At 37.6% G+C, this 15,370-nt stretch overlaps 1 pseudogene across 1 annotated transcript; it reads right to left on the reverse strand.

Annotated features, from left to right (window-relative positions):
* Positions 1–14,173: 14,173 nt before the first annotated feature.
* Positions 14,174–15,258, reverse strand: LOC143604295 (uncharacterized; annotated as a pseudogene). The gene is made up of 2 exons (XR_013148261.1): positions 14,768–15,258; positions 14,174–14,424 (listed from the first exon to the last, which is right to left on the reverse strand). The product of XR_013148261.1 is annotated as an uncharacterized LOC143604295 (transcript).
* Positions 15,259–15,370: the final 112 nt, after the last annotated feature.

Consider the following 15,370-nt stretch of genomic DNA (forward strand, 5'->3'; position numbering starts at 1 on the left):
AAACTTTACCTATGACTGACCTGCGTGAAGGTTTGCCGTTTTTTGTGTTTATGCGGGTTTTGCCGCCTTCCACACGCAACGACTTGTTTTCCCACTTATGTATGCGGTGAAGACCGGCATATCAGTGTGGAAAGTTCATCAAGTATAAATGTAAGACCATCAGCGTCAATGTGATAAGGAGAATCATTTCCATTAGAAGTGGCTCTAGGCCTTTTCTTTACAACTTTGGAATTGATTTACATGCAGACTGTGTAATTGAGCTCCCTTCCATGTTCTTGGGAGTGTCATCGAGCCTTTCGAGCCGATATGCACTTGGTTCAGAATCTCGTTGTTTACGCAGTATGTAGTCTCCGACATTGAAGCTGCAGTTTTATTCGTGTTTCCCCCAACTGGGGTTCTACACGCATTAGCCTGCTCAGCGTTTATTACGCCACGAGGTGCGTGAGCGTCCCATCTCTAACAAATGCTTCGATGATGTCCTTCAAGTCTACGCATTCCTCGGTGTTGTGGCCTCTTGTCCTGTGGAAGTCACAGAATTTTCTCTGATCAGCGTTGTGACGCTCTCGGATTATTGGAGCCTTTGGCCATGGGAGTCTCTCGGTGTCGAATATCTCGGTGACGCTTTTGGTGAGTGGCGTCCATCTGGGGTTCCGGTTTGACGACGGCATGTTATCCTTTCCGCCTAACCGAGGGTGCGAGCCGGATGAGGTGTCAAAGTTTACCCTTGACTGCCAAATGCCTAGCTTCCTCTTTTTGTTTAGTCGGGCGGTAAGGACATTGTTTTCTCTTGTTTTCTGGGTGTAGAGGTTTGTGCTTTGGGGAAGATCTCTAACCAGTTGCTTTTCCGTTTCCGCGAAGCGTTTAGCTGCTGTCATGATGGCATCCCATGTGGATGGCATGCCATCTTTACCCGTTAAGGTGCGGATGAGCTCTGGGTCTTTTGTGCCCTGGATGAAAGCAGCGCGAACAAGATCTTCGCTAATATTACCCAGACTTAGCTTCTTTGAGTTGAAGCGAGTGATGAAGTCTAGCAAAGATTCATCTTCCTCTCGAATGCAATTGAGGATTGTCCATTGCTCTTCGGTATACTTTCTTTGTTGGCTGAAGTGTTGGCTAAACTTCTGTTGGAAGTCTGCCCAATCGTAGATGTGGTGGACCGGTAGACGGTCGAACCACGCTCTGGCTGCTCCAACCAGCGTCATCTGGAACATATAACACCACGTGGGTTCCGTCCAGTTGCTGACGGTTGCCCCCGCTATGAATCTGTTCAAATGATCGTCTGGGTCAGATATACCATCATAGGTGCCGATGTTTGACATCTGTTTGGCACTTCTTGGGGCGATTGCTTCCGCAATGTCCCTGGCAAACTTGGAGGTTCCCGCATTTGCAGCGTTTGGTCTGAAAGTTTTAGAGAAGTCACGTGGGTTTCCACCCGCGTTTTTTGGTTTGAAGGTTTCTCCAAAATTCCTTCTCGGTTGGAAGTCCGTTTCCTTACGCTTCCCTTTCGCCCTATGGCGAGGGTTTGCGTCGGTGTCGGATTCCTCTGAATCATCGTCCAAGTACTCGCACTCATTGCTCATGTTGAGCTGTTGAGTGCTTCCGAATTCGTCAGCCTGTTGGAGTGAACGCAAGCGTTCATCCAACTCAGCTTGGAATTCCCTTTGACGTTTTTCCGCCCACGCTTTAACTTGTTCAAGTGTTTGGCGGGGTGGCCTCGTCTGTTGTCTTTCCACCTGGGTATCAATGAATCCCATGGGAGGATTGTTTACTGCACTTGCCCCGGCTCGTTTAATCGGGGTAGTGTTCGTAAAATTTACTGCACTTGCCCCGGCTTGGATAACCGGGGTAGTGTTCGTAAAATGTGTGTATTCGCCGGTGTTCCCCCCAGTAGCTGGGGTTGTGGTTACCGGGGTTTCTTGGTCATTCGCTGGCTTTGGCAACGGAGTAACCTTAACCATCTTTTCGGAGGTTTGAAAAAACTGAAAAAGAATAAGTTCTAGCTTTTATGCACGGATGGGGCCAATGAAGAAACACTAATCGACCCCGGGCAGATTACGGATAATCTGGGGGTTAAATAGGTGTTTCCCACGAGGGTTAGGTCCGGCAAAGATGGTTCTTCTGATAACCTGCAAAACAGACACCGTGAGCTCGTCACTGAGAAGGGGGGGGTACCTCTTTGTGACCACCCTCCGGCGTGAGAATCAGACTAGATTGCTCTTGAATATAAGTGTATATTAAGAGAATGACTAGAGCAGATATCAGGTAATATATCAAGATATGAGATATGAGATAAGATGATACCATTCCAAGGTGTTGGAGTATTTAGAGCCGAATGTAGGTTTCCAAGCAGGTACAGCCGGCTGAATAGTGTTCCTGTTCTGCCAACTGTGGGCTACGCACATGCCATGCTGGTGGTTGGTGGGTAGGCAGCGGCTGACAGTGACCAGGCCGGCTGTGTACTATTCCTGTTCCACCAACTGCAGGCTATGCACGTCCTCCGACAGGTTGGTGAGTAGGCAGCGGCTAATAGTGACATACAGTACAAGAGCGTGCCGCTCGTCATACTGTTGTCAGTGAGCTGTCGTATCTTTGGTCAGATCTTTTGTCCATACCTCGTCAGGTACAGTACAAAAGATCCTCCAGTATCGTACATACTGGCTTATTTGGGCGGGAGTTTTCCCGGCTTTGTGCGGGAGTGTTCCCGGCTTGCTCACTCCTTCTTCAGGTGACATTACTGAATTATTTAAGAGTTAAGTGCCTTGTGCGTGTAGCCTTGCTGCGCATGTAGTCTTCCCTGATGGCTTGTATCCGCAGCTGCGGGAACAGGCGGAGTACTTCACCATTGGGAGGCTTTTCCTGCGGGAACAGCTTGCGTACTGCGCGTAAGGACGTCACGTCTCTGAGCATGGTGGGTCCTGCGGGCCCAGTTGGTTTCTGCGCAGACGTCCCTCTTCAAGGGGTTGCGAGTTTAGCCTTTGCGCAGACGTCCCTGTTGAAGGTGAGTCTTGCGGGTTCAACTGCGCAGACGTCCCTCTTTGAGGTGAGTCTTGCGGGTCCAACTGGGCTCTGCTGGGACCTACCTCTTCAGATCGGTTTAGGAGAAGAAACAGACTTCGCCTTTGAATCGTATAGGAACTGCAAAGTTGGAGGGAACAGTTTCTTCACTATGTATGCATTAAGTTGGAGGAAACTTTGTAGAGTATTCGATAAGGTAAGTTATAAAGGAAAATAAGATTGCAGTTTAGAGCCTTAATTGAGTTGTACATTAATGCAGTTACGACTTGTACCTTATAATCCGAACCTCGGTATCTAATAAAATTTATATCTAAACGTAGATAAAAATAAGCCCATCACAATGGTATCTTCTATATTTTAAAAAACTTCATATATATATATATTCAACTATTTAAAAGAAAAAGAATAGAAATTTGAGAAATATGTGGATGAACTTAAGGGGTGGAAGGGTAATTGTTATTTAAATTTACAAAAGATAAGTGTAGTTGAAGGGTAAAAGTTGTAAATATAATTTAACAATTGAACATGTCGTGAATGGTATTGTTTAAAATACCATAATACCCTTCTAACCAACTTTAGACATGCAATGAGAGTAGTACCTAAAGCAAGGAGTTTGGTACCTCTTAAAAATTAAGAGGTCCTTAACTCCTGCTTTATATATAGTAAATAAGTAGAGATAGAGATAAAGATTATTAAATATTAAGGGTAATTATTTTTTAAGTGAGTTATTATGAAACATCTTTAACACACGGGTTGGGTTGTATTAAGATGGTTGTGACTATTGGCTAATCTAAAATATGTAACAAGTGATTGTAACAAGTGATTTTATATGACTAAAAAACACCAAAACAATAAGTTTTGTTCAAATTGCAAAAAGCATAAGTTTGAAATGGTTTTGAGTTAACTTGGTTAAAAGTTCATGAGAGTTCATGACTAAAATTGGAAACCACAGTAAATTCACTGACCACATAGATAATGACAGTGAGATCCTTGGACACTGAGTGTGACCATGATGTGGCCAACTTAATAATATGATGTCACTAACTTGGTTTAGAGACATCCCTTGTTACGATCAAAACATGGTGGTTAGTTGATTAGAGATTAAAATTTAAAAGATAATTTTCTAAGGTTAGTTTCGCACATGACTTGCATATAGTTTGTTATAGGTAATTGAGTCGGTGGATGTTGTCGTTACATATATGTCCTAGCTAAGAAATTTTATTTAGAAGAATATGTTTCCGAGGCTCATTTTCGCACATGACTTGTACATAGTTTGTTATAGGTAATTGAATTCATGAATGATTTTATTACATATATGTCCTAGCTAATGTATTTTAATATCCATAATCATTAGTTTGGGAATGCTCTAAGGCTATGAGTAGTGGAGATGCTACAAAATAAGGTGACTTGCGCCATATGGAGTCCAGTTAGCAAATTGTGAGTTTTTGTTTTAGAGATGTAATGGTGTTGTAGCTCTCCTTGCTACGTCACCTTTTTTTATTATTTGCTTCTTATAATTAAATTAAACAGATACAAAAACCATTAATTTATTAAAATCTGTTAAATTTGTAAAATAAAATAAAAATAAATAAAAATAAAAATAAAAAGGCCACATAAAAATAAAAAAAATACATATAAAAATACTAATTTATTAGTCATCTTCGTTTTCCTCCTCCTCGTCTTCATCATCGTTTTCGTCCTCGTCTTCGTTTTCGACTTCAACGGGACGATTATCCCAAATGTGTTGAACCAAATCAACCTTAAGTTGGTTATGTATCTCACTTGATGTGAGCTCGTGAATGTTTCGTGTTCGTTGTTCTTCGGTTGGTTCAGGGAATTGTTCTGGAACTCTCTCTGGTATATGGTGTTGGCATATTGCTATGCCCTTGTCTTCTAAAATCATATTATGCAATATGATACATGTATACATGGCATCACTCATTTTTGCCATCGACCATACACGACATGGGTTTTTTCACATAATGCCAACGTTGTTTTAGAACCCGAAACACCTCTCCATATCCCTTCGCGTGGACTCTTTCTTTTTCTTAATATTCTCTTTTTTTTTTGATCGGGTCTTGAAACGAATTGACGAGGATCGGGTACTCCGAATATATCCCATCTCCCAAATAGTATGTGTGACGATAGTAGGTATGGCTGCTGTAATACTCTATAACGGTAAGACATGTATGTTACGGCTGATGTAATACTCTAGCACGGGCGATGCGTTGAGAACGTTTATGTCGTTGTTGGACCCGACAAAGCCAAAGTAGGCCGACCAAATCTAAAGGTCGTGTGAACAAATGGCTTAAAGACTAACCGTTAGCACACCGTGCGGCGCGGCCAGGGAGGCCAGGCTGGTCGTGCGGCGCCTAGCCATAGCTGTAGTCACCAACTCGTTTTTGTTGTTATTTATCACATGTTTGACCCTTGTTAACCAATGAGAAAGCTTGGAAATCTCTAAAACAACCTTTTGGATAACCCCAATACCTTATCCTTCATAAAACAAAGCCACACCACTCTTTCCAACCTACTCTTTCACATCAAACTCTCTCAATCAAAGTTCTAAGCTCCAACCTTCAAGTTCCTTCTTGTTTGACTTCTAAGAGTCAAACAAGAACCATTCTTTGATTCTAACTAACTCCATATGATTAAAGATTGTTATTACAAAACCCTTGTTTTCCTTTGGCTTTCACTCCTCCGGTCATGGTCGGTTGAGGTGAAATGCTAATAAGGCAAGGCTACATGGAGTATTATTGCAATCCTTGACTAACTTTCTAACTTGTTTAATGTTTACTAATCTTGTTTAGTTTTTGTATATATTAGTTTGTAAACTCATTTTGTAAGTTCCATGGTATTGGGTATGTGGCCACCATTTCCGGTTTCATTTCGAGTCAAGAGCCGAACCAAAACCGAACTCTTGTTTAAATGCTTTATATTTAAAATGATTTACTAATATGTTGCAAGTAAGATTTGTGTATTATAATTTCTAAGTTCATTTTAATAATATCTATGGTGTTGGGTATGTGGCAACCATCCTCGGTTTTATACCGAGTCAAGGACCGAACCAAGACCGAACTAAACCGGGTTCATCCGCTTAAGACACACTAGATGTGTTTTGGGTCACCGAATCTCATTTTTCTTTAAAACTATATTATGAAACTACTTTAATTGTTTTATCAAAATACTTGGTATGTCGGATCCAGCTTGATCTCATAACAAGTTTGGACCGACAAAGCCAAACACTCGCTTAACGGACGTAGAGGTTCTTCCTAATAGAACTACACACTTTGTTAAGTTTCTTTTAAATTTTATTGAGTTATCTCATGACATATATCACTTTGGAAATGTCGGGTTCGGGTTTGACAATATATCAAGACCCAAACCGACTAAACCGAACACTCGTTAAAATCCCGTTTTGGTATATCTAACAAGGGGTCGTACACCATTGCGTTAAACCAATCCTCGCATATTTACTTAACAAAGGTTAAGGAAAACTAATGAGTAGAATACCGAGACCCGATTTCGAGCAAACTTACTTTTCAAAAACTGTTACTTAAAATCCTTATATACGTTTTAAACCTCAAACTTTGATTAATTATTTAACTTGTCATTTTATTTTACTTTAAAGTCTTTCAAGACCATCTTCTAAACCGAAACCCTTTTAACCTAGACCTCACTCGTTGAACTTATTATCCCGGTGTATCACAAACAACCCTTCAAGTTATTTATTTCACGTGAGTAATCACACTCCCCCTTTTTACGCTTTTATACTTTTGGGGGTGACATGCATACCATATTCAAACTTACTTGTTCAAACTTACTTGTTTTATGATCTCATTATCAAATCCACAATTCAACATTATATGTTTGTACGAATACTTGCTCGATCTTTGTTTATGCCTCAATTTGATTATGTGCACGAGTGTTTATTTTTATGTTGTTGTTGGAACGCAATAAGTATGATCATACGCTCCCTATCCTACCTTAAGTGCGGATAGAATAGGGCCTCATTATCTGAGTATGTCAGTTGCTACCGATTAGAAAGGATCCTCATTCTCCGAGTATTTTGGTTGTTACCAAGTAGAAAGGAGCCACAGTTATTTGCTTTACATTTACAATGGTTGTATGTTTTATTCTATTTACACATATGAATTGTGATTTTTGCCTCATTATATACATACGTCAAAACTAGTGCATTGCTCACCAACATTCGTGTTGATCAAATCTATTTTTATGCATGCTACAGGTTTATTATTTGATTGCTTGTGAAGATTGAAGACTCATCACTTAGATCATACCTTTAGGATACTTTAACGAATGTTGTGTTGACTTAATTGTTTGTATTTTATTGTGAACAAGTTGTATTTGTGATTATTGAATGAAATAAACAAGTTGAGTAAATATTGTCACTTTAATAGTGTCATCGCGTTCTTGAGTTATCCGTTGCACCCCGGCATGTTTTGCCGCCTTTGGTCGGGGTGTGACACCTGTAATATGGTTCATCCAACTCCATGTGAATGGAGTGGATTTGATCACGAAGGTGAGCTGCTTTAGCACATGGGAAGCATTTCTTGATGAATGTTGAACATAGTGTTTCCCAAGTGGTGAACGTGCCAAGTGGCTGAGTGTCAAGCCAAAGAGCTGCCTTTACTACAAGTGAAAAAGGGAAAAGATGTAAGAAAATAACATATTCAGTAGCACCTTATAAATTAAAAGTTTTAAGAACGCGGTAGAGCCGGTTATGTGTGCTGGTTCATCTTCATCATTACGTCCATGAAATTGGTTATCTTGGACGAGAGAGTTCATGACGTATGACGGAATTTGCCCTGAGTTCGGATTGTTGATATCGGGAATGATGATTGGTTTCCGGTGAAACCATCGAAAGCTTGCGCAACAATTGTCCTGTTATCAGCCATTTGAACTTATGGTTGACTTCTCGGACTTGATGGTGGTGAACTATTTGGTGATGACTTTGGTGTATAACCGGATTCTGACGGTTGTTTTTCTGCTGATGAACTAGCCTCGGACTTCAACGGAGAAAATCCAAGATTATCCAGTGGTGGTCCTTGCGAACGGAGATGTGGCATATACCTGAAAAACGCAAGAGACCAAGTAAGTAGACTAAAAATAAATTAAAACAAAACTTAAATTAGACTCCTACGACTTAAACAAAAATAAAGCAAATAGCATGTATGTAGCAAGTAGGGCTAATCGAAGCTAATCTAGACACTAAGTAATATTCTAGACTCTTAAGCTTAACTTAAGCTACTAACCGTAAAGTGAATCGATCGACTATAGTATAGCTAAGTAAGTCTGGATATCGAACCCACGAGACTCTTTTAATTACGTAAATTAACTAATTAGACCCGACTATTTAAATATTATTATCAAAAGGGGGGTTTTTTAACTAATTAAAATTAAACTAATACTTAACCCTAATTAATTAAATAATAAACCTTAATGATTACTTAAACCCTAATTAATATTCAAATAATAAACTAATTAAAACCCTAAATTAATTAAAAGATTAATAAACAAGAAAATTACTTTAGATTAATTCAGATGATGAAAATAACTACCTAGGCTAGAATCCCCTAAGTTATGGCTATCAATAAACTAGGAAAATTAAGTTATGGAACTTGGATCATAAGATAAACCCTCAAAAGAAAACCCGAACAAGACCTTTGACCCTTCTCAAGAAGAAACCTATGAGTTTCTAACAAGTTTTAAGGCACACCAGGTGTATGTATTAAGCTCCCTAACGTTTATTTAATTAGCTATGTTTAAGTACCTTTATAATGAAATCCTACTTTACAACGTGAAAATCAAAGGTAGCTAAGTAGACTCAATTGACTTAATAGACTAAGTTGACAAATCAAACAACGATGGACTCCTTATGAAGAACCAAATCTAGCAATCCTAATCAACAAAGATCTATCAATAACCTATCACCTTACAACTTTCTAGGTTAGCAGCTCACTTTTATTTATTTGATTAGTTTTATTGTTTCTATGATCTTATTTGAATTGAATAAACTAGTAAAGATCACATAGTAAATGACCTAATTAAACCCTATCATATGAAACAATCAACAAGGGTAATGTGAAACAATAAATCTAAACAAATAAAACCAAGTAATCATATGCATCCATTTAATCAAACTCAATAATTTACTTGAAACATAAAATCCATAACGAACATAGTCCCAATTAAAATCCAACCAAAAAAAGGTTTATCATGACCTAGGTAGTTTATAGTTTAGCCTAGCATCATGAAATCAAAATCAAACAAAGCCATAAATAAGAAAACATGGTGAACTAATAAAGAACGGAAAATCAAAGGTGATAAAACCTGTAATATTCATTCTTGAATGTCTAACTCTTCACTAGATGCTCTCTTGCCTTCAAAACCGCTAAGAACTCGAATAATAGCTCAAGTATCTCCAAATTCGTCTGGTGGCTGTAGGGTATTGTTCAGGTTAAGGTTAGGGGTGTTTATATAGTGAAACAGGGCCCAATATATACTAAACAAAAACGGCAAACTTTCTGGAAATTTGGGGTCTAGGCGCCGCATGGCCATGTCTGCCCCCTAGTCGTGCAACACAACGCACATATATAGGGGGCGCCGGTCTGTCCTGTTCATTTCCAGATGCGTTTCGGCTTCTCGTTTTGGCTATTTTGACTCGTTTTTCGCCCTTCTTGATCACGATCAACTCCCAAAACCTATAAAACACAATAATGTTAGTAGTACACAAATCTTAACTAAAAACAAACAAAAACTAATTAAATATTAAATAAAATATACAAGGGAATATATATATATATATATATATATATATATATATATATATATATATATTTAGCGTTATATCAATCCTCCGACTCGATTTTCACCTGGACAGGTTACTACTAGAGTTTTTTTAAATATATACTATGACTTTGTTAATGGCTCGTGGTCATTGTCTGCATTTTTTTACGGTTTCATGTCACGTCTTTTTGTTTTTAAGTTGGTTTGTCAATTTGATAGTTTAAAGTTTATTTTTTTCGGCATCTTTATATGTTATATTCTTATAAGGATATAAGTATAAAATTTGTGATATGGAGCGGACACTTTCATGATATTTTGATGCCATTTAAAAGATGCACTCTAATTGTTCTATCAAATATCTCACAGATCAATCGAATTTGAGTTACTTTATTGAGTGTGACGCTGAAATCATTGTATTCGCTAGGTAAAGAAAGATTGATGTATGGTTGTGTTATCATATAATAATTCTAAAACTTTTAAGTAAACTATGTGCCAATTTGATTGTTTGAATCTTGTTTTAAATGTATATGGTTCTATGTATAATTGTATATGGTGCTGATTCTTTGTGATTTGTTGTGTTAATAAGATGCACACCATACTTTTGATGTAATGTCTCATTTGCTATAATTTTTTTGTTAGTGTCAAAACAGATAATGAATGATTGCGTACATAATATGTGAAAACTCAATCTCATTTGTTTTCATTTTTCTATAATCCTTCATTTGTATTTTTTTATTGCCGGTTCGTATCAAAAGTGAATTTTTGGTGTTTTTGATACCGGTACCAAGCTCATCCTTAGACTTTTGTAATTCAACATCTACCATGGCAATGCATGTGGTTCTTGTTAGTTTGTAGAATTAATAGGTGCTTGGATATGTATTTAATAAATGAAATGGGATCTTAATTTAAATTGCCTATTGTTATTGATTTACAGGTGCAAAGGTTAGGCTGGAATGCAAGGGCAGGACACAAAAAGTCATATACATAGACGAAGGAACCACTAATGCAACTGGAACATTCTACATCAAGGTGAAGGAGACCATGGGTTTTGGAAAATAGTGGTTAGTGGGAGGCTTCAACTGTGGCAATGCTCACGAATTAAAAAGACAATGGCTTCTGTTCATTATTTTTGTTGATTATTATTTGATTTTGTTGGTTAATCGCACCTATCTACTATAATATACGTTAAAGTTTATATTGGGAGAAGGTATTTGTAACTCTTGTATCCGCATGGATCGCCCTTTTAGTATACATAGCATGAAATGCATTTGATTGGTGTTTAGTTTTAAATTTTTACAAATTGCATGAAAACTTCATATAAATTGTCATTGAAAGTAATAAAAACTTTAAAAACATGTTTTATTGTAATATACAAAGTGGAGAAAATGATGGTAAGTTGGCTCATGACATTATTTAGTTTAGAGGGGTAAAATAATTATTCTATATAATCATTCAGAGGTCCAACCATACAACACTTAATTAAATCATAGTCTTTTAGTTATTCAGAACTCTTATTGATTAAACACTTAATTATTCATCACTTGTCAAACAACCTTAACCTCTCTGAGGACATTGTTGAGGATATGAATTCTTGGAGAAGTATAATTAAAGTTAAGGATTTTTAGGGAGAAAGGAATACCTTAGGGCTTCTATTCACCTTATTTTAGTCACACACCATAATAATATTTTCTCTACATAAATATTATTATTACTATTATTACTACTACTACTACTATTGAACTCTGATTTCCTTTGTATTGCTTCATACATATGTACTTTAGAGCTGAGGGTCTCTCTGGAAGCCACCTCTTTATACATGTGGATAGAGGTACGATGTGCCTACATCCCACCCTCCCCAGACCCTACTCATAGCTATGCTACTGGTGGGATTTTAATGAGTATGATTGATTGATTGTCAAACAATCCCATAAATTGACCTGTAGGTTTGAAATTGGGTTGTAACCAACCATATACACCGAAACTGGTTTGAAGACGATCATACTCCAAAATTTGTTCCACCGTTACCCAATTTTTAGTTTTGTTTACCCAACCCAACCAAAATATATTTGCAGCCCAAGGCCCAAATGGTTATTTGTAAATTTCTTTATAAGCACGCCGTCAGAGAGCCACACGCAAACCAAAATTGGGGATCTGAAGATAGATGATGTTCGGAGAGGCTCCGGCGAGAGAGACGGGGAGTCTTTAAAGGGTTGTTACCTCTCTCTTGCCAAAACATGATCCTATATTATATCATGTTGAGCCGATGAGTTTGTCCCCAGTTTTATAATTTCAAAATCAAACAACCCTTCAGCTGAAAAGAAAATAATAATGAATAAATAAATATATGCTGTATGTATGTATCTATGTATCCTGGTATCTTGTTCTCAATCTCTCTCTCTCTCTCTCCCCCTACATATGTGTGTGTGTGTGACTGTGTGTTTGTTTGTGAATGCAAATGTTATGATGATGAAGAAGATGATGATGATGATGGCGATGATGATATTAATTTCTGTATGGATTGATTGAATTCCGAACATCACAATCGGGCAAAGGGTTGAATTCGGCCCGTATCTTGGCGGGGCAACCCGGATGGCATGTGGTTATGATGCAACCGGTGTTGCAGCCATGGCGGTGTCCGTCCCCTTTGTCTGCTCTTCATATTACAGATCTGAGCCTCAATCTCTTCAGTTGCTTTGTTATTTTCAATTATTTTTTTGGTTTTCAAGTTACCCTCTGAACAGGTTATAATCCTAGTTGTTGATGTCAACCAATGGTCAAAACTGTTTGTTTGAAACTGGTTCAGTTTTAGGGGAAAATGGCCTGGCCTTATCCAGACCGATTTGGGTCGGATTGTGACCGCTTGCACTTTGTATCTGGTTGAAACCGCGTTGGTTTGGATCAGGTTACTAAAAAAGCCGGGTTTTGGATAGCGGCTTCATCCTAGTCATTGACACCGTCATTTCACCTTGTCTTTGTATATCCTCGCTTTGTCTTCCATTACGCTTTTGAAAACTGAAACATTGTACCAAATTCATTATTATACTATCGTCCAGTCCGCTTTTAGCCTACATATGATATAACAATTGATCAGAGTTCAGACAAATAAGTTTAATGCATGCCTGGTATATGTAAAAGTTTGGCTCTTGCCAATACAAACAAATATTAAGAAACACCTGAAAACGAAAACAAAATATTACATATATGTGCCTAAGACATGCAATTCATAATTATATTATCGTGTTTCTTCCTTCAAGTATTGTGGGGGACTCCTTGACTTCGAATGTAATCTTCAAGTTCAAGCTATCCGCACAATCCTGTCAAATGCTGCTAAAACATAATAAGCTCCCAGCTGACATATGGTGACCCTATCAAGTCCACAATCAACAAGTTCCTTAAATTCGCCAGTTTAAGAGCATTGCTCCCACACGGCATTATCTTTCAGTAATCAGTATTACCACATTATGTTTTCCATATTCGTATTTGAATCCTACATCAATAATATAGTTTAATTAGTTAGCTATCTTCAAGACTTAACAAAAGATCAACAACAAATCATGTATATATCATATAAGAATATACAGAGCTTGTCTCCCGGGTGGGTAGAACTCCTTCCCACTGAACCAAGCTTGGAAATCAACACTCACGTTACAACCTTTATCATCCCCAAAGTAATAGTCAATATTAGCTCGAACCCATGTAGCTTGGAGCAACTATTGTTGCTATATGGATGAAGATGCACAAGACATTGTAGTTCTTATTGCATGATTTATGGGATACGACCTGGACTTCCAATACATAATAGTTCACAAAAATGTTGCGTAATCACTCGTTCAATTATTCTATATTTAGAAAAACTTGAAATACTCACCTCGCCTGAATCAATCATTTTGCTTTTGGAAATTTTGTTTATTAAAATGGTAATTTGGTAACATAGCAACCAATCACCTTACCTCCATGATTTCTTGTTTGCTTAATTGCAGGATTGGTAAACCTTTCTGTTGTAACAGGTGAGAGCTTACTCTGTTATCACACTTTACATTCTTCTATATCACTAAAGAATCGGTGTTTTGATCTATATACATATTAACTGTTTTTGTTGGCAAAATTCAGATTGTGGGAAAGATGATCCGGATCTTAAAAGAGAAGCAATTTGTGGAGATGCTATCTGAACAACTTACGTCGGTGAATAACAATATTATCAAACTGTCATTATTATATATGTAATATGTTAATGTTAGTTTAGTCTTTAATTGGTTATATGTTAAGTTGACTTTCAGAAGTCTAGTTTGCAACATACTCTTTGGATACCAAAAACAACATAAAAAAACAGGCGTCACAGAAAAGAAAATATTAAGGAAAAATTAGTATAATCTTTTGTCATCAGACAAATGACAAGAAGAAAAAACAGACCAAGTCTAAGGAAGATTCCAGATAAATACAAATTCCTCATCAGTAAACCTAAATAGGTGCAATTGCAGGCTCTTTTATATTTCTCTACAAACAATATGCCTAGCTAGACACATCGTCGTACACCCGACCCCGAACTATATAAGGATCGTAATCAAATTCTCCGTTCATTAGCATCGTAGCGTCCTGCTCCTGCATTGCAAAAAGATGATAAAAAGTAAGAAAGATGAAAAGATGATACTAAAAAAATATGTTTTTTTTATTAAATAAAATTGAAAATTCTATTAATAAAAGTTTAAAAAGACATGCGTATGCAATTTAGAATGAGTTTGACTCGTTCACAGTTAGTTAGATGGCAATTGAGTTGACTCGGTAACAAAGATGAAAATATGGTACTTCAAAAAGATATAAAAAAAATTAACAAATTAACAATAAATGAAAATTTTCTTCACAAAAAGGTAAAGGGATACAAGTTAGTGTAATTCCGAACAAGTTTGACTCAATAGCGATTGATAACAAAGATGAAAAACTTTACCTGTTTCATCATTCCGGGTATAATATCATCCAAGGAACCATAACCATTGCTAGAAACAAAACCACTTTGCTGCTTCGTCTGCTCAGTCTGAACAAGAGTTGATCCACCGCCATTTGATCTAATGTGGCTTACCGGACCACCATAACCGGTTAGAGCCGAACCAGCTAGTGCATTCTGCGAGTGCTGGTTATAATCTTGTTTACTACGTGGTCCACCTTTTTGGCTTGATAAAGATTGGTTCACATTTTGAACAATGTCACCAACTAAACCACCACCATAAGGTTCAATAGGTAAATTTGCTGTTGCTGTGATGCTTGAACTAAAACCGCCATTAATGACATCTGGATAACTGAAACCTTCACCAACGGGCACCAGATTAGAAGAAAAGTTTGGTGCTTGATTAACACTCTGGTCAAGAAACTTAAAAGATTCTGTGCTGTTGCAGTCAACTTCACACCCGTTTGATTCGCAAGAACGCTAATAGGATCTGTAAAGATTCAAGATTTGTCAATAAATGTTCAAGATTGGTCGGTTTAAATGCAATTTCGTAATTGAGTACCTCTAAACATCCGAGTTTCATCAACGGAGTTGAGATCAGCAAGA

Source organism: Bidens hawaiensis, unplaced genomic scaffold (genome assembly GCF_021521415.1).
Source record: "Bidens hawaiensis isolate Kalapana, Puna unplaced genomic scaffold, B.hawaiensis_p1.1 tig00064664_1, whole genome shotgun sequence".
NCBI classification, from domain to species: Eukaryota; Viridiplantae; Streptophyta; class Magnoliopsida; order Asterales; family Asteraceae; genus Bidens; species Bidens hawaiensis.